General features: G+C 43.1%; 1 long non-coding RNA gene across 1 annotated transcript; it reads right to left on the bottom strand.

Annotated features, from left to right (window-relative positions):
* Positions 1 to 15,370: 15,370 nt before the first annotated feature.
* Positions 15,371 to 16,509, bottom strand: LOC135453083 (uncharacterized). The gene is made up of 3 exons (XR_010441767.1): positions 16,394 to 16,509; positions 16,106 to 16,173; positions 15,371 to 15,476 (listed from the first exon to the last, which is right to left on the bottom strand). It is a non-coding gene; the product is annotated as an uncharacterized LOC135453083 (long non-coding RNA).
* Positions 16,510 to 19,473: the final 2,964 nt, after the last annotated feature.

Here is a 19,473-nt window from a genome sequence, read left to right as displayed (position 1 = left end):
TTATCCTGGGGTAACCAGAGTTGTGATATTTATCCTGGGGTAACCAGGGTTGTGATATTTATCCTGGGGTAACCAGGGCTGTGGTATTTATCCTGGGGTAACCAGAGTTGTGATATTTATCCTGGGGTAACCAGGGTTGTGGTATTTGTCCTGGGGTAACCAGGGTTGTGGTATTTATCCTGGGGTAACTAGGGTTGGAATAGTTATCCTGGGGTAACCAGGGTTGTGGTATTTGTCCTGGGGTAACCAGGGTTGTGGTATTTGTCCTGGGGTAACCAGGGTTGTGATATTTGTCCTGGGGTAACCAGGGTTGTGGTATTTATCCTGGGGTAACCAGGGTTGTGGTATTTGTCCTGGGGTAACAGCCCCAGCCTGCTGCTGGAGTGTAACCCAGGTTTGGGGGAGGCTCAGCCCTGCAGCAGCCTCAGCTCTGTGCTCACACAGCCCTTTGAGAAGCTCCAGGAGTTTTCCTGTCCCAGGTGAAGCCCTCCTCCCCCTGCCATCAGAAATAAATTACCAGACCCCACAGAACACCTCATTGGGAAAGCAAAGCTCTCCATTCTCTGTTAGTTCCTATTGCTTTGAACTTTAAAGAAGATGTAAGCGAGTCCATGGCGGTGATGAACGGCCTGGTGCCTGCTTTTATGATGAGTGAATTATTGGAGGAGAACAAAGTGGTGGGAGGAATCCCAGCAGACCTTGTCCAAACGACTGCCCTTCTGTTTTCCTGTGGCACTGAGCTGTTTGCTGTGGGTGGGAGCTGCCCCTTCTAATTAAAAATTATGGGTAGAAGCACTGCTATTATTTCAGAATATGGGAAGTGTTTTGTTTTTTTTTTTTCATGAAGCCAAGACCTCCGTTTAATTGAAGGGATTGGATAATGATTTGCAAAAGTGTTCAAGGATTCATTGAGAATATATTGCCCAGGTCTTGTGGAAAGGTTAATGCACATAAAACACATTAATGCCCCCTGTGTTTATTTATTAGGATTAGTCCTATTAGCTCTGCTGAGGTAAGTGGGATAGCATATGGAGAATTGGTGTCTCAGCTGGAATCAAATGAGTTTATGAGTGTTTGTAGTCCCAGCAATGGGACTTGACTTTCAGTTTTACTGTGCCTTATTTATACTGTCCCATCTGTAAAGAGAAAGCAGAGACAGAGAGGGAGCCTTTCCCTGTCTGTGGTGCAGCTGCTGAGAGTTCCTGGTGCTGTGCCCTGAATCCTGGGTTTGGGTTGGCTGTTGGGAATGTTTGTGGTGGGTTACAAACCTTCATGACTCTGACCAGAAGGAAAAAAAAAGCTCTTTAAGCTCACAGCAGCCAATTCTGTCACTTTTCCCTCCATTCACTTAAAGCTGCAAGATAAAAGTGCTGCTCTAACAGCAGCATTAGCATACTCCTCCATGCTCTGCTATCTCATACATAATCAATCCACTTAGGCACCAATAGCAGCAATGAAAAAGCAAAAGCTTTGGCTCCAGTGATGCCAGCCCCAGCTGTAATCACATCAAGGCAGTGATTTGTGCCAATATTGGTATTCCCCACCTTGCCCAGAGCAACCTCCCTTCACTTGGAATCTCACTCTCCCTGCTGCACCAGCAGTAATTGAATGTCCAAATGTTTTGTCAGCAGTGCAGCTGCAAAGAAACCGATTGGGAAGTGCTGGGAGTGCCTCCCCCTCTGATGGAACTTCATCAGGAAAATGAACCCAAAGCCCAAACCCACCCTCCTGAGTGCAGCTGCTGTGTCACAGAGACAAAAGGGGGGATGCTGTGCCTCTTGGCAGGACATCACTGGGAGGACACAACTGTTTGGGGACACCAGCCAACACTGTGACATTTCCTTTTGCTGGGAGCATCTGCTCTCGAGGTGCTACCCAGCCTGCATGTGCTGTTTTCTGTGTGACTTGGAGTGGCTCGGCAGTTTCTTGGGATCTGAGCCAAGTTTTTCAAAGTTTAAATCAGATAAGTTAAGAGTGCAAGGCTAAAATGTTGACATCAATTTCTCAGGCAACACCTTTGGTATTATTATGCTTGCTGGAGTGTGGAATGGCAGTGGGAGAAAAGGGCTCTGCATATTTTCATTGTTATTGGAGTTAAGCTGAACACAGAGGGTCCAAAGTGTCTTTTTTTGGGATTACTTCTAAGAAGAAAAGACTGAAATGAACAAAATTGGGAGCTGTTTACAGCTTTCCATGTTATTATGGTCATTTTGATGCCTAAGAAAATGGTGATGTTGTTTATTCACAGCATTTTCCTTCAAGTATTCATGTTTTTTGATGAGATATCCCAATGGGGAACTAATACTCTTATGAGGAGCAACTTAAAACCTCAAGAATAACTAGAAATTGAGCACCACAGTACAGATGTGTTGCTACACTTTAGTGAGAATAGAAAATAGGATCTGTATTTTGGTCTAGCTGGAAGCAAACCACGGCCCTGTGTGCTGGGTAATTGAACCTGCCAGTCACAGCATCCAGACCAGGGTGCCTGACCCAAATGCAGCTTCTGTGGTCTCAGTGGGGTGGGGAAGGTTCTGTGTTCTCAGGAGTTTTGGAGCTAATGAGGCCCTTACCTCAGCATTTTGGTCTGCAGCTCTTATTTTGTGAGGGAAATGCATTTCTGAAAAGTTTTACTACAGCATCAACACTCCAAGATCTGTTGGGGATGAAGAGATCCTGGGGTGTCTGTGATTCCAGGCGCAGGAGCTCTTTGCTGTCTGACAAGCAGCTGGGAGAAGGGGGGAACAGGAGGGTCCTGGTTGCACCCTGCCATTCATTCCTTTATTTATTTGTTCATTCTGTGTTCTTGTGAGATTGTCCCCAAGGAGGGAGGAGCTGCAGGAAGGCCAAAGGACTGATCTGTGATTGCCCTCCTCGCACTGCCATCTGTTGCTGTCTTTTTCCAGCATGAAAGGGAAGCATTCACTGTTATTTTTCCATATAAAAACTGCACTGCAACTACCAAGAGAATCATTCAGGTGTCTGGATCTGCTGCCTGCATGCTGCAAACAAAGCAGGCAGATCTCTCCTGCTTGAGGAGCAGGACGAAACCACTCCAGGGGTTTGTGCTGGATGAAAATTTGGATAAGAACTCACAGCTATTGCTAATTCTTGATAGTTTCTCAATAATGTGTTGTGGAGAGAGCCATGGAGCACGAGGCATTTTGCATCCAGGATAATCCAGGCTGTGTTTTATTATTGCTGATGCTGTCATAGCTGCTCCGTGCCCAGCTGCCTCTGGCACTGTGGCCCCTCAGGGTCCCTGCAATGCTCCTGTTTGTCCTGGCACAAACTGAGGAGGCACTTGGTGCTTATCTCACCTGGAGGAGGGTCCTGAGCACCACAGAAAACAATTCTCTGTGGCACAGATGTGTCTGACTGCCCTGTGTTTGCAGGCAGAGCTGCTAATTGCAGAAAGCCCTTCAGGGCTGCTTTGATTCCAGTTGTGCTCACCCCAGCCCTCCTGAATTTTCCAAGGCAAACAAAGAACAGGGGCTGACAGTATTTTACATTCATTCTTGTTAATCTAAATGGCATTAGGGAAGTGCTTTATCTGATGCTGTTCTCCTTCTGGTGGAGCAGCCTCCATGTGTGCTTTTGGCAGGCAAAGCTGCTCCAGCTATCAGGAGAGCTGCAGGTGCTGTCAGAGGATGTTTTTATCCAGCTCTTGACTGATATCCAGGGGTTTAATGCAGAGATCCTTCCCTGTGCACCATGTGGTTGTGGCTCTGAGGGAGGGAACACTGCCAGGGATGAGGGAGAAGGTTCTGTGTTTATTGTGCGCCCTCATCCTCATTTCAGCAATCAGCAGGGCCTCAGGGGGGGCACTGGCCCAAAGAAAACCTTCAGAATATTCATTAAATTGTGAGTTAGGTGCTCTCTCCAGCCTGCATCTCCCTATAACTTAACAACAGGGATTTCCTCTTCTCCTTGGTGCTCCTTGTGTTGAAAAGGAACAATATTTTTGTGCAGGGGAAGGTGTCCCTGCCCATGGCAGGGGGTTGGAGCTGTAACTCCCTTAATATCCTTTCCAACACAACCCATTCTGGGATTCTGTGGCTGCTTTTTATCAATCTGTGCCAAACAAATATGACAAGAATTACATTATAAATGTGATGGCAACAGCTCCGTGGACAAGTGATTATCACCTGATCTGCCCACAGCCTCTTTACAACACTTCTGCCCTGGGCTTTGCATAAATTTTGTAATCAGATAATAATTTGAGCTCTACAAAGCTGATTCTGATACACCTGAAGAGTCTGGCAGTTTGTGATTTCCTACAGCATTAAACCATAGAAACAAATTGGTGTTTAATGTAGATTTTAGTTTTATTAGCTTCCTTCCACACTTCAAGAAACAAGTGTATTGACTACCATAAATCAGGAGTTGGAGACCTAAAATTATATCTGTTCTCTAGGAAAGAAATAAAAGGCAATTTCTTGCAAAGTGGAGCTGGTAGAAAAAGAGGGAAATAAATGTGAGGATCTTCAAGTCTGTGGGAAAGATTCAGAGCATTAATGATGCTGCTCTTCCTGGAGACACCCTGGTGGTATCCCCCTCTCCCTCTGCACAGTCCCCACTGCAGCTCTTAAATGTTGTGTGTGTTCTCCATCCCAAAGGGTTTCCAGGGGTGGAGCTTTCTGTGCCAATGATAACATCATTAATCTTCCTGGTTTTTGGGAAAAGTTGAGCAAAAAACCTTTGTGCAACAGCCTCGGACTGGTATCATTAATCAGTGATCATTTCAAGGTATTAATTAAAGCACTGGGCTTTTTGCCTAGAAAACAAACTTCAAGGCAGTTCTTTGCACCAATAAAGTAAGTGGTTTCCATTAAAGGCAATTAGCAGAGACACAAAAGCAGAGAAGAGCTCCATCTGATTCATCAACCCCATAAACAAGGTGCTCCCACCACATCTTCAGCCTTAGATGAAAAAAAGCAGGTTTATGAATGCTTCTGTTATCTGTATCATCTGTTATGGAAACCTGGAGATGCTTTTCCTGTTGCAGTTTAGATATTTGCTGGGGTTTTTTTTCCTGCATTCCAGTTGCATGCCATAAAAAAAGCCCTTGGTGTTGTTTATTCAGAGTTTCTAAAAACACTTTCATGATGTGAATAGAGAGGGGATTTTAAGGAAATGCAGAGCTCACAGTTAAACAATCCCACTGAAGTCCCTCTGGTGCTATTAGAGAGGAACTGCTGCTCATTTTAATGGTGTTCACCAAACTAACAAACCTGGCTTTCTTCTAAAGCAAGTTGTGGCAGCACTTTTTGTCAGCCAAGCCTCCAAAGGCCTTTAGAGATCTGTTTGAATTCAATTATTTTCTCCTGGATTAGGAAGAACTAACACCCAGTAGCTCGGAGGTTGTTTCAAACAGGATTTTATTTGGTTTCTAAGTGTTTGTCCAGTTCTCCTGGATAAAATAGATACTCAAGCTTAAAAGAAAAAAGAAGAAAACAAAGCAGAAACTTGAGAGATGGGGAAAAGCAGGGGTGAGGATGATGTTTCTGTTCTCCCACCCTGTTCCCTGATGTGCATCTCCATCCTCCATGGAAACCTGGGCACAGAGGGACAGCCCTGGACAGCAGAACATTTTATCCAGCCTGTTTTACCCAGGTTCCAGGCAGCTGGGAAGGTGCTCATTTGAGCCTAACCTTTCCCTGCTCCTCAGGTGACTCAATGTGTCCTCAGGTAGACACTGAGCTGCACTCACAGCAAAAAAGCCAGGCAGGAAGGGAGGGTGCTGTGGGATGTTTTTTACCTTTGGGCATGATCTACTGCAGGATAACTTATAGTAAAAAGCAAATTAGCTGTGCTGAGAAGTGAACAGGATCCCCAGCCTGGGCTGGAACTCAGCATTTCCCTATGGATAGCAGAAGGGGCAGGTCTGAAACTCAGACTCAGCATTGGGATTTATCTGGGGAGCTTTGGTGCACAGGAGCAGCCAAATTCCACAGGCGCCCTGGTTTTGATCTTTAATCTCCTGCTTTTCTTCTTGAACATCAGCTTCTCTGCATGTGTTGGAAGTGCTCCCACCTAGCCAGGGCTGAACTGGCCAGCGCTGGCTCCCTGACACTCCTAATTAGATCTAAATTAGCATGGCTGTGATTTAGCACTCTGCTCCCTCTCCGTGGCTGCCTATTGATTTACTGGATGTGATCGTGCAGCTCCTCACTCCAACCTGCAGTGGGTGAGGAGCACTGGAACCACCACCTGCAACCCAAGCAGTGTCCAAGGGGTCCTTTCTGGCTGCTCAGGTTTTGCCCTAGCCCCAAAGGGACCAGGAAAGCCCTTGTGCAGGTCTTTGGGCAGTGCCCACGTGCCATGGTTGGCTCACGGCGCACAGCTGTTTGCAAAAGCTCTGGGATGCTTGAAACAAAGCCAGAAGGATTTTAACTCTGAACAGGGCTGTGGGGTTGCACTGGGATTTTGGGATTGCCCTGGGGCTGTGGGGTTGCTCTGGGTCTGTGGGGCTGGAACAGGGCTGTGGGGTTGTGTGACCGTGTTCACAGGGGTTTCTGGATTGGGGAAGACATGAGGATCTGACTCCATGTTTCAGAAGGCTTGATTTATTATTTTATGATATATATTACATTAAAACTGTACTAAAAGAATAGAAGAAAAGGTTTCATCAGAAGGCTGGCTAAGAATAGAAAAATAAAGAATGAATAACAAAAACTTGTGTCTCAGACAGAGAGTCTGAGCCAGCTGACCATGATTGGCCATTAATTAGAAACAACCACATGAGACCAATCCCAGATGCACCTGTTGCATTCCACAGCAGCAGATAATCAATGTTTTCATTTTGTTCCTGAGGCTTTTCAGCTTCTCAGGAGGAAAAATCCTAAGGAAAGGATTTTCATATGAAGATGTCTGTGACAGGGTTGCACTGGGGCTGTGGGATTGCACTGGAAACAGGTCCTGGGTGCTCTGTCCCAGCAGCTGGGGGGATGAGGGGGATGCAGCCCCTGAGACCCTGCCAAGAACCCTTTTCTTCAGGATGTGACAAGGCAGTGAATGTCCCCAAGGCAGTGGAGACAGCAGTTTGGGGTGTGGGAATGAATTAGAGCTGGATTAGGGGTGAGCTTGGCAGTGCTGGGTTAATGCTGGGCTCAACCACAGAATCACAGAATAATGAGGTTGGGAGAGACCTCTAAGGTCATCGAGTCCAACCTGTGCCCTAACACCTCAACTATAGCACCAAGTGCCATGTCCAGTCTTTTTTTAAACACATCCAGAGATGGTGATTCTACCACCTCACTGGGAAGAGCATTCCAGCACTTTATTATTCTTTTGGTAAAATTTTTTTTCCTAATATCCAACCTACACCTTCCCTGACCTGTGTCCTCTAAAACCAAACCATTCTGTGATACACTGACCACGAAAGAAGAGTTTGTGCTTCATGCCATGGGCCCAAAGCAGGCTCAAATCCTTTATTTGGTGTCATTCTGCACCTCCCAGCAAGCCACAGGTCAGGCTTCAAGCCCTGCTGGCCCAGAACAACCCCTCAGGGAGCTGCAGCAATACCAAAGGTCCATGGTACTCGTTCTTAAGGGATCATTTTTCTTCTAACAAGATTTACTTCCCACAAAATGAAGCTGGGTATTTCTCATTATTGGAAAATGACTGCTGTGTTCAGGATGAATCATCTCAGCTGTTATCTGACAGGTGCCAATCATTTATTTGTCCTTGTTCACATGGAGTAGAGAGGGAGCCAAGGCAGTGATTTGTCTCTTTCAAAGGAGGAAACATCTGCCTGAGCCTCATTTCCCTCAGACCCAGGGGCTGCTGCTGGTGATCATCCCAATGAGGCTGGGGGAAAATTTGGGTCCTTCTTCCCCAAACTCAAAGCAATTCTCATCCCTCATCTATTTTACATGTTCAAATCTCAGCCCATGGAGCTGAGGGGAGGGAGGGCAGGTTACAGGTGTGACAGAGCTGCTGGGACTCTGAAAGATGCATTAGAATTTTGAGGATTTCCCCTAATTTATCACAGTCCCCCTCATTATGTTTGCTCGGGGTAATTATGGTTGTGATTATTCAGTCAGTCTCGTGGCAGATTTCTTCTTTTGCAGGATAAAATTGATGGGAGGGTTTTCTTGTCTTCAGGAGAAAAAAAATGGTTGGGTACAGCATGTCATATTGATTCCATAATGCATGGTTTGCCTTGTAGTCATTTTTTTTCCCTCTTGGTCTCCAGTACATGCTGCAAGGATCTGATGTCAGTGAAATTGGCTGTCTGTCAGAGAAGAGTTATTAGAGGGGGGGAAAAAAGTAACTTTCTGATAATAAGATTAAATTTTAATGGAGAAAAGAAAGGGAAGTCATGGGTAACAATGTAGGACATTTGGGGGAAAAAAACACTGTTCAAAAATATTATATATATATATAATATTATATATATATATTATATATTATATATTATATATTATATATTATATATAATATATTATATATTATATATTATATATTATATAATACTGTTATTTATATAAAATATAAATAACAGTATAAATAGGTTACTTCTCAGAGAGAGCAAATTCACTGAAATTATGTTTGGCAGGAGGGAAGGGGGATTGTACAGCCAGAAACCCACCTGAGCATCTCCCAGTGAGTGGAATTTTCCCTTCCATCCCATTGCATTGACATTTATGGAAGTGCCTTTCCAATACCAGAGAAGTTTTGTCCAGCAGGAGGCCTGGGGGTGTTCAATGGGAGCAAACCAGAATTGGGAGCTTTGTACCGGGAGCTGGGGCTTTGACAAACATCAGCTTTATTTATAAATGGTTCTCTGGGACAATAGTGATGGCCCCTGCTTGGAAAAGTGTCTGCAATGAGCAGGATGTGCAGAGTGAGCAATGCAGAGCCCAGCGTTCTCTGCAAGATCCTTGTCCAGATAAAGCTGCAGCAGACAATGGATCACTGCAGTGCTTCCCCAAGGAGCCCGGGATTTGCTCTCTAATCTCTTCCTCCAGCACTATTTTCTAGATGCTTCTTCCTCACAAAATAGATTAATAAGTCCACAGCAGAGCTGCCTTTTGTGCCTCTGTCCCGTATTCAAAATACATTCGCTGACATGGGTGAGAAAATTGGAGTTAAATCATCCCTGTGCTGCCATTAAGATTACTGCTGCATTTTGGGTGTTTTTAAAGCATCCCTCCTGTTCTTCCCTCCTCATCCCTGCTGGAAGGGCTGGGGTTTTTTTGTTAAACTAAGGTTTTGCAATCTGTCTCAGGGCTTTAGAAAGCTGTAGATTACTTGCTGTGGGATGTGAAGTCTGTGGCTGCAGAAGGAATTGCTTTTTTTAGGCGAACACAAACGCTGGCCCTCTGTTCTGCTCTTTGTAGAAATTGTGTACAACAGGCAGAGGCAGGGAGAGGAGCTCAGCGTGTCAGCAAGGTGACAGTGAAGGCAGCCAAAATGCAAATGGATGGCAAGAAATGGGAGCGAGATGCCCAAACTCACGCTGAGAGATCAAACAGCGACCGAAGCAGGCGTGAGAAAGTGAAGTTGAGCCGCAGAACAAACAAACTGATTGGCAACAAGGAATTGCTTAGAAACACAAAGAAAATAACCCAGCCAAGAGCAGTGAGCCCTGATTCAGTGGAAGGCTGTTAAGGGCTGCTTTTTGCATGAATGAGAGGGGAAGTGGTGAAGTGGCTGCGTGGGTGGCTGGAGCTGGTGTGAAATGGTCCCTGCTGGCTGGAGCAGATAGAGGAAATTATTGATGTTGTTTTGGTCTGTGGAGCTGGCAGAAATCCCTGTCCCTGTGAGATGCATCTCTGCCAGTGAGGGTGATCTCTGTGAGATGCATCTCTCTCAGTGAGAGGTGATCTCTGTGAGATGCATCTCTGCCAGTGAGAGGTGATCTCTGTGAGATGCATCTCTGCCAGTGAGGGTGATCTCTGTGAGATTCATCTCTGCCAGTGAGGGTGATCTCTGTGAGATGCATCTCTGCCAGTGAGAGGTGATCTCTGTGAGATGCATCTCTCTCAGTGAGGGTGATCTCTGTGAGATGCATCTCTGCCAGTGAGAGGTGATCTCTGTGAGATGCATCCCTGCCAGTGAGAGGTGATCTCTGTGAGATGCATCTCTGCCAGTGAGAGGTGATCTCTCTCTCTCTCTCTCTCCATGGCAGAGCTCTGTGTGCTCGGTGAGGTGAGTGAAGGGGCTGACTTTGCACAGGGGTCATGTAAATGCAGAGTCTGTGTTGAATTCAGGCATCCATCATCCAGCTCAGTGCTGCAGAGTGCTCCAGGAGCATCCAAACACATTCCTGATGTGTGTGTGCAAATCCTGAGTTTGGCTAGAGGATGCTGCTGCTGGGTTGATTGAGATATGACTGTGACTTGAAATGGAAATTAATTCCTTACTTCTCCCCACTGACTCCTTACAGAATTCTCCCTGGATTAGTGTGGGTACCACCAGACAGAGAACTTTGCATTTGAGAGGTGTTTGCACATGAGGAGAAGGCTTCTGTTTGAACAAAAAGCTTTGATTACTTGTTTGGAGTTGTGTTTGCCTCTTCCCTGGCACTCCCCAACCTGTCCTGTCCATAGGCAGCTTCCTCCCTTCTTCCAAAGGTGTCTGAGGCTGTGAGAAATGCAAAATGAAGTAAATCTGAGGCAAACAAAATAACAAAATTTGGTGTTACCCCCACCCCTCAGAGGAGGCTGGAGAATGAGGTGGAAGTAGTCAATTTTAAAAATAATTAAAAAGTCCCGAGGGAGGAAAAAGTGAGATTAACTCCTTTCCTTTAAAGAAGGAGGGGAGCTGCATAATCATTCTTTAAATGTAGGTCCCTCTTTATACTCTTGCTTACTGTGAACTTTCTTCTGAAGGTTGTCTTTGGGCTAAAAAGAGAATTTTTCCTTCTGTGCTACTTCCCCGCAAAGGTTCTGAGAGACCTTTCTAGTTTCCTTGAGCACAAAATATCAGAAGTTTTTATTAATAGAAGCATTTGGGAGCATCCAGCAAGTATAGATCTTGTTTTGAAACACTTTTAGAATGATATCTTTACTATTTCTATGCCTGGTAATGAAATTCCAAATGGACTGAAGCACTTCAAAGCTTGTAGTGCATCCCCCTGGATGCTGCAATTTTGCTCAGAGATGTCTCTAAATCCAGTGGCCTCCACAGTGCTTTTGGTGCTTTGGTGATGAGCTCCTGCAGGATAAAAACTCTCCAGAAAATCCCTGAAGGACTTGGCTTCTGTGCACGTCTCCAGTTCATCATCTCTTCTCGTGTCAGCATTTAAATGGCTCAAAATTCCTGATCATTCTTAAAGGCAGGAGTGACTTTGCTTCACTGCAATGCTCATTTTTTCTGTAGCTCTGTCAGTTTTGAAGTATTTACAAAGCAAATCACATCTGCTTTGGCTGCTATCAATCAATAGCTGATGAGAGAGAGATCACTGCACCGATTTATGAACAACTAATTGCAGGGCAATTAGGATTTCTAGGATTTTTCACCTGTGCTTGTACTGCCTGCAGTTTAAAATACATCCCCTGGCTCTTAATTTTTAGCACACAGGAGAAGAAAAGGCTTAGGAAAAAGATATGAGCAACCCATGGGGCTTCCTGATATGTTTTGTTTTCTGTTTTGCAGCGTTATATTTGTGTTTTCACACCTCTCCTGGGTGCTCAGGTTGTGCTGTTGCAAGGAAAATTCCACAAAAATGGCTCAAAGGAGCAATGACTGAAAACTGGGCTGTGACTGTCCCTGTCCCAGGCCTGGGGTAGCTGAATGGAGAGAAGGGTGAGCTAGGCCCCAGTGGGGCTCTGTGTGGGTGTCTCAGGTAATTCTCAGTGCTAAATGAGAATTTCTCAGTGCTAAAATGAGAATTTCTCAGTGCTAAAATGAGCCCTGATGTAGGGCCTCCCATCAGCTCTGTGTGCACACCTGGGCAGGTAAATTCAGCTCCTGGAGCTTTCCCAGCTGGGCTGCTCCTGCTCAGATGTTTGTGTGGTGAAGCCTGGCTTTGTGCTGGGCCAGTTCCAGCTGGGCCCTGTCTCTGGGGTGCTGCTGGTGCCTTTTTTGTCTCATGCAGGTGCTCAGCTCTGATCCTGACCCTAAAGCTGAGCCCAGCCCCCCCTCACTGCTGATGGAAACCCAGCTGGGGATTGGGAATTGCAGAGGGATCCAGCTCTAAAACTGGTTCCTCAGCCAGGCGCTGTGGGACCTGCTGGCTCAGACCAGGGGAAAACAAACATTTTACAGCAGAAATTAACTCTTTGTGCTGGCAAGTGACCAAACACCCATCAGCAAGTCTGCATTCCCATAAAAAGCACTGAATCACCAGGATTCTGGTTGTTCTCCACGGGCTTGCCTGACACTGGAGCTGTTTCCATTGATATCAGTTATCTCCAGATCAGCCCCAAAGTGCCTTTTCCCAGGTATTCCAGTTTACAGGCTGCCATTCAGGCTCTGATTAGCCACCCCAATTCCATGCTGATTTTCCCTGCTTTGTAATCAGATTACTGTAATATTAGCAAACAAAACCAGGAGCTGAACAACAATGAGGCTTCAACACAAAATGAGCAGAGAGGGAAGGGAACATCAGCAGGCAGGAGATTTAAAAATATAAAAACGCTGAAGTGATTTGTTTCTTCCTTCCAGCTGGAGCACTGTGTAAAGCCACATTCACACATCACAAGTCTCATGGCACAGCTTCTGTGTGAGCAAGGCAGGAAACTGAGGAGCCAGGGGAACTTAGACTTGATGGGCTGTAATTTCAACTTCATGCACAAAGAGGGAAGATTTCTGTGTTTTTTCCCTTAATGCACTGACATTTTTGTATGCATGTTCTTGATTTATCCAGAAGATAATATAATTTGCAAGTTTCAAACTGAAAAAGGGCAGGTTTAGTTTGGATATTAGGAAAAATTCTTCCTTGTGAGGGTGGGAAGGCCTTGTGAAGCTGTGGCTGCCCCTGGATCCCTGGCAGTGCCCAAGGCCAGGTTGGACACTGGGGCTTGGAGCAGCCTGGGACAGTGGAAGGTGTCCCTGCCCATGGCAGGGGTGGCACTGGATGGGATTTAAGTTTCTTTCCAAATCATTCCATGATTCTGTGAAAATTCTCCTCATTAACCTGCCCTGGAGTACCCACTTGTTTGAGAGAACAGACTTGACAGGCCTTGAGTTTCCATCTCTACAGCTGCTCATGCTCACACAAGCATCCTTAAAATGGATAAAAGAACCCTCGAAAGTGAATGAAAGTGTTTTGTGATAAGAAGCAGATTATGAAATGGGTTTTAACATTTGGCAGCAGGTTTTGGCTGCTCTTTCCCTCTGTGGGATCAGTCAGAGCTGACCACCAGGTTGACACAGGTAAAGTCACCAAAATTATCATCTGGTCCCCAAAATCTGGCACTCAAATGGGAGTGGACCTAAAACCTCTTGCTTTAATTGTGGCTGGCACTTTCCTGCTCATTAATTGACAATCTTGGAGCAAAGCTGCTGAGATTGTGTTTTTGGTGGGATTTTTGTGGGTTCCCAAGGAACCTGCTCTTTCCACCATGGGAATGAGTGATGGTGCTGGAAAATTGCTCCCATTTTTTGTGGGTGAGCAGAGAGCTTCCCATTCCCAATTCCTGAATTAATCTGGCCATATTTAGAGCCTTAAGAACAATAAGCATATACCAAAATGAGGAAATCTGTGTCCCCTGCTCAGGCCATGTCACCATTCAGGGGTGTTGGTTTCAGCAATCACCACACATCACTTTATTCAAAATTCCTTTCCTATTCCTGCTGAACAAAGCTTCAGCAGAACTGGAAAGGTTTAGAGCTGAAGGGTTCTGATGGATTATCAGAGATGCAACAAGAGGGGAAAGCAGGAGAAATCCTAAACCCTTTACCTGAAGTTGCCATACAGATCAGTGTGGCTGCAGGAACTGAGATTTTTGTTAATTTGAGTAATTTTACAGATTATTTTACCCAAATCCTGTGTATTAGTTATTAAAATCTCTCTGGTTGAGGTTGGTTTGGTCTCCCTCTGCTAGAGATTATTTTCCAGAGGCAACAGAAGGTAACAGATCACTTCGAGGCGGTCTGGCATTATAATCACTTAAATGACATAACTGAAGGGAATATTGATCCCACATTGTTAACTTATTGTGGCCTATTGAGTAGGGAGCCCTGCAAAGCTGTAATTTAGTTGGAGAATCCTCCAAACACACTATAATTTATTTTCTGTTCCTGATGAGCTTAATAGAAATATTTCCACCCTGGACTGTGCAGACTGGTGGCTTACAGGCCATCAGTCCTGGTTTTATTTTAGATTTCTAGGTGATAAAACATTAGACTTCCAATATTTTTATATTATAATGTTATATATAAAATATATGTATAATATACATAAACTTTACAGCAGCAGTTGCAGTTTTGTCTGTTATTATGAAGTTCTGATATTTAAATTTGAGGAGGTTCCAAACATTTTCCTCCAGAAGAATCTTTCCTGTGGTGTTGTGAGTGCTGAGTTACTGCTTATACACTAAACTCACTGCATAGTTAATTTCCTTGAAATGAAATTTTAAAGAATTCAGTTTTTTAGTCTTGCTTTTTAATGTAATGATATTTTATAGAATAACAGATAATTTATCACCATTGAGGCAGATTATTTTGTCTCTATGTCCTGTGAAGAGAGCTCACCATCCCCTAATATGAAGCACAATCCTGCACACTAAAGCAGCACAGAATCTGAAAAATATAAAAGCTGTGAGAGAAGCAGAGAAAAGAACAATCAAAACAATTCTTATCTCATTTGCTACTCCTATGTTTGTAAGCATGCAGAATATGTTAGAAAATTATTTACCTAAAAGAATTTAATAATTAAATTCTACGAAAAATTATTTTGCTTCCTTAACCAATCACCAAAAACTGTATCCTGACTGTCACGAGACACAAGCTTTCTTTAATATTTTTCAATAATTAAAAGTTAATATAATGTAATATGATACAATATAATATAATATAATATAATATAATATAATATAATATAATATAATATAATATAATATAATATAATATAATATAATATAATATAATATAATATAATATAATATATTATAATAATATATTAATATAATATATAATATAATAAATATAATATAAAAACATAACATAATATAATATAATAATATAATATATATAATATAATATAATGTAATATTTAATATAATATAATATAATATAATATAATATAATATAATATATATATATAATATATAAATATAATAATATTATAATATATATATTAATATAATATAATATAATATAATATAATATAATATAATATAATATAATATATTTTAATATAACAAATATTCAACATTCCAAAACCTTAAAATGTGGATGGACAGGACATCATTACCTCCAATGCTTTACCTCCCTTGCTGCTCCTGTGTCTCTTTCGCCAGCTGATGTGGCCTTCTCTAATTCCTGGCTCAGTTCTGGATTCCCACCCTCTAATTCATTTTCTGAGGACAGAAAAGGGTATTTAGCCCTTGGAAGTGAGCACTGATTGCCTCCCATTTCACGGCTCCTCCAGGCGTTCTGCACCTTTGCTCGCTGCAAAAACGAGGCAGGAAAACACAACAAAAATCTATTTGGAACAGCCAAGGAAAAACTGTCTGCATGACCCCTGTAAAGATGGCAATGTTTCAATCTGAAATGGATTGCAGAGCACAAAAATCGTGGGCAGGTGAACTCTGCCTGCAGGACTGAGTGCTGCCTGGCATGCTGCAGGAAATGCTGACCTCCTTCCTCTGTAGAGATAAGAATTTCTGCTGCGTTTGTGGCTGCTGAGGAATGATGTGCTCATAACCAAATCCCTGTAATGGGGAGCACACAGCTCCCACCGAGCCCACTGCTGGGGGCTCTCAGATGTTATCGGAGCAGCAGCCACCCTTTTACAGGCGTGAACTGCGGGAATGGGAGTCAGACTTGGTGGGAAGCGGTAATAAAAGGCAAATAAACCCAAGATGGGAGATATTCACCCATTTATTCAGCTTGGGTAATTCCCAGAGCTGAAGATCTACAGCTGGCATGAAGTGAGAAGTGAGAACCTTCTTGTTTTGTGGATTTACCAAGGAAATTTAACTCTTACCTGGGCTGGGAACTGAAAATCAGTAGCAGGAACTGAAAATGAGGAGCTTGATTGTTATGTAGACTCATCTAAAAAAAAAAAAAGCCAAACATGTTTGATTTGGTCTAAATTAAGGAGGCTTTTTTGGGAGGAAATTTGCCTAAATTTGCTGTTTTGGGAGGAAATTTTCTGGGTGCTCCACAAGGAGCTGAGCTCAGCAACCTCCTGACAGAACAAATATGGACCATGGTTCTTCAGCCTTCTTTTAGCAATTGAAGTAGGTGATTGGTATCCCAGTGTACTACTCACCAATAATAAAGGTCTTGTAAAATAGATGCTGATAGGCAGAATATTTAGAGAAAATGAAGGTTTGGTGAGAGCAGGTGTGAACTGCAGAAAAGGGAGTCAGACTTGGTGGGAAGCGGTAATAAAAGGCAAATAAACCCAAGATGGGAGATATTCACCCATTTATTCAGCTTGGGTAATTCCCAGAGCTGAAGATCTACAGCTGGCATGAAGTGAGAAGTGAGAACATTCTTGTTTTGTGGATTTACCAAGGAAATTTAACTCTTACCTGGGCTGGGAACTGAAAATCAGGATCGATTCTTGATGTAGACTCATGATTATCATGTAGAGTCATCCAAAAAGAAAACCAACAAAAACACCCCAAAAAAACTTGTTTGATTTAGTATAAATTAAGGAAATTAAGGAGGCTTTTTTGGGAGGAAATTTGCCTAAATGGCAGTCAAGGTGCTCCACAAGGATCTGAGCTCAGCAACCTCCTGGAAGATCAAATATGGACCTTCAGCCTTCTGTTAGCAATTGCATTGGGTGATTGGTATCACAGTGCACTACTCACCAATAATAAAAGTCTTGTAAAATAGATGCTGGTAGGCAGAATATTTAGAGAAAGTGAAGGTTTGGTGAGAGCCTGCTAAATTAACAAATATTCATAATTTGTTTTTCCCCACTGCCACTAATGTTCCATTGGCTGGTTATAAATATCCAGGTAATAATAATTTCCTGCATCTGAGGAGGGAGTAATGAGCAGCCTGGAGGCAGCTTGCAGGACTCAGCATAATGGGAGCTGGCTCCTGGGCCAGGATTGTTCCTGCAGAGCACAGGGAATGACATCCCAGTGGGAGCCACACTCAGGCACTGCCCCAAACACTGGTGAGGTGGGAATTACCCACAAATGTTGGGCGTGTTTAGCAATAAGATTATCCATCCACTATTAATCTTGTTATTTTGGGACGTTAATGCACTGTAAGAGAATCTTTGCAGCTAACTCAAAGAAATACCAAGTAAATTCTAGGCAAGGAGCAAGTTGTGGGTGTTCTGCAGCTCTGACATTTTCCCTGGTCTCTGGCATTTTGTCCATTTCTATATATCATCACCATGACTACAGTGGGAATGTCTAAGAGAACTCCAGGATAAATCTGACAGCACCTCCTTAGAAGCACTTAAAATCATGTAATTAAGTAAGAAAATGCAGCTGATTGAGGAGGTTAGAGCTGCCTCACAGAAGATTACAGCACATTTCATGATTAACAATCAGAACATTCTTTTCCAAACCTCTGCCTAATTTAGCAGGCTAAGGTTTCAGCTGAGGCTCTGCTCTCAGTGCTGCGAGGAGGGAGGGAGAAGGGTAATTTCCCACCGTTTTCACTGCTTTCCTGGTGTTTACTCCAGTGTCACTCTTCCTGCTAATTTTGCTGCCTGGGTTAACTGACTTAACAGAAGTGGTGAAAAGGCAAAAAGGTCAATGCTGCTGATCACAGCTCTGTAATTCCCTTCAGCCCCTTGGCAGTTGATAATTAGGATGGAGGAACAGGATAAAAACAAATCATTTTAGCGACAAAAACTTTGCACCCATCAGTTAATGTGCCAAAATTCATCTTTTCTCTACAATTACAGGTTGGTTTCAGAGACAAACTTGTGTTTATTTCCTGGGAAAGGCATTTCTGTGGAACTCTGCAGGTAAACTGCTGGAGAGAAAGAAAAGTGCTTCATGCATGGAACACAGGGGTGTTATTAAGAGTTTTAAATAGAAAATGTTGTTTTGGTGTAAAAAAATCGAAATGGATAGGATTGGAAGGGAATTTAGGGACTGGATCAAAGGTGTGAATCATTGGAGGAAGGTGACAGCAGGAAAAGGATCCTGAGGGACAATTTCGGGGTTAAATTGAGCAGGAGTTGGCTTGTGAGCCCTGCTGGGTTAGAGGCTGCTCTCAGTGGGAGGACAATGCTCAGCTCCATTTCTCTGTGCCCTGCACACCTGCACAGACATTCCCAGGTGGCAGCATTGGGAATTCTGCACTTTGGTGACAAAATGAGGTTTTTCAGGTGTCTGATGTGACGCTGTGGCAGGGGGAAGAAAGGTCCTTAAACACAACTTAGCTCTGGGCCAGGTGTTTTGCCTTCCTTCTGTCAGTATTTGATTTATTATTTTTGATATATTATTATTTTTGATATATTATGGAGTTCTGGCCATGCTCCCTAGGCTTTGTCATCTTTAAAAAAGTTAAAAAATATGTAAATGAATGTGTAAATTGCCACCTATTTGCTTGGCAGCCTTCATAAACTTTGCTCATTTTGCCTTCCATGGTAACTGAGTCCATGTCAACCTCCACTTTTCCCAGGGAAAGTTGTTGAACTTTTGCTCCATCACTTTGTCGAGTGCCCATGTTGTGAATTACAGAAAAAGGAAATATTCCTGTTGTTTAATTCCTTTCTGTACACCCCCACTAAAAATGATTTTTTTTTTTTTTTTTTTTGCTAAATATATTATTTACAAGAGTGTTAAAGGTTGGAGAAAAACTGGAAGTGTTGCATAGAAGGCTTAAAAAGGAAAGAACTTCTTATTTTCTATGAATATTATTTCACAAAATAAATACCAACTGCATGCAAGGGCAGGAGCCCTGAGAATAAGGAGTCAACACATGCAGCCATGGAATTGGGAATTTTTGCACTCAGATCCTTTGAGGGAAGAGTTTTTTTTATCTTAAAATTTGTGGTGAATACTGATTTCAATTGCATCTCCTTTTGGATATATTATGCAGGGTTTTTGCAATATTTTAAAGATATTTTTGCTCTCACATAGAAAGTAGTAATTGGAGCAATCATGGGGAAAAGCAGCAAGATTTTCCCCCACAATACAGTACAGATTTAAGTTTCCAAGTCCTTTAAATGAATAATGCACTGTGCTTGCATCTTCATTCTCCTATTGCAAAATTCAGTGTGATTTGTGGAGGGAATTAAAATTAAAGAGCACATCCCTGATAGTAGAGGCCTGGTTTGAGTGTAAATACAGTTGGAAATGTCCTGTGCCTATGTCTGTATGTCTCAGGTGTGGCAAAACTGATGATAAATTTGACTTTTTTTTTTCT

The sequence above is a fragment of the Zonotrichia leucophrys genome, chromosome 12 (assembly GCF_028769735.1).
Source record: "Zonotrichia leucophrys gambelii isolate GWCS_2022_RI chromosome 12, RI_Zleu_2.0, whole genome shotgun sequence".
NCBI classification, from domain to species: Eukaryota; Metazoa; Chordata; class Aves; order Passeriformes; family Passerellidae; genus Zonotrichia; species Zonotrichia leucophrys.
The sequence above is the reverse complement of the archived record's forward strand: the minus strand, read 5'-3'. Positions and strand labels throughout refer to the sequence as shown.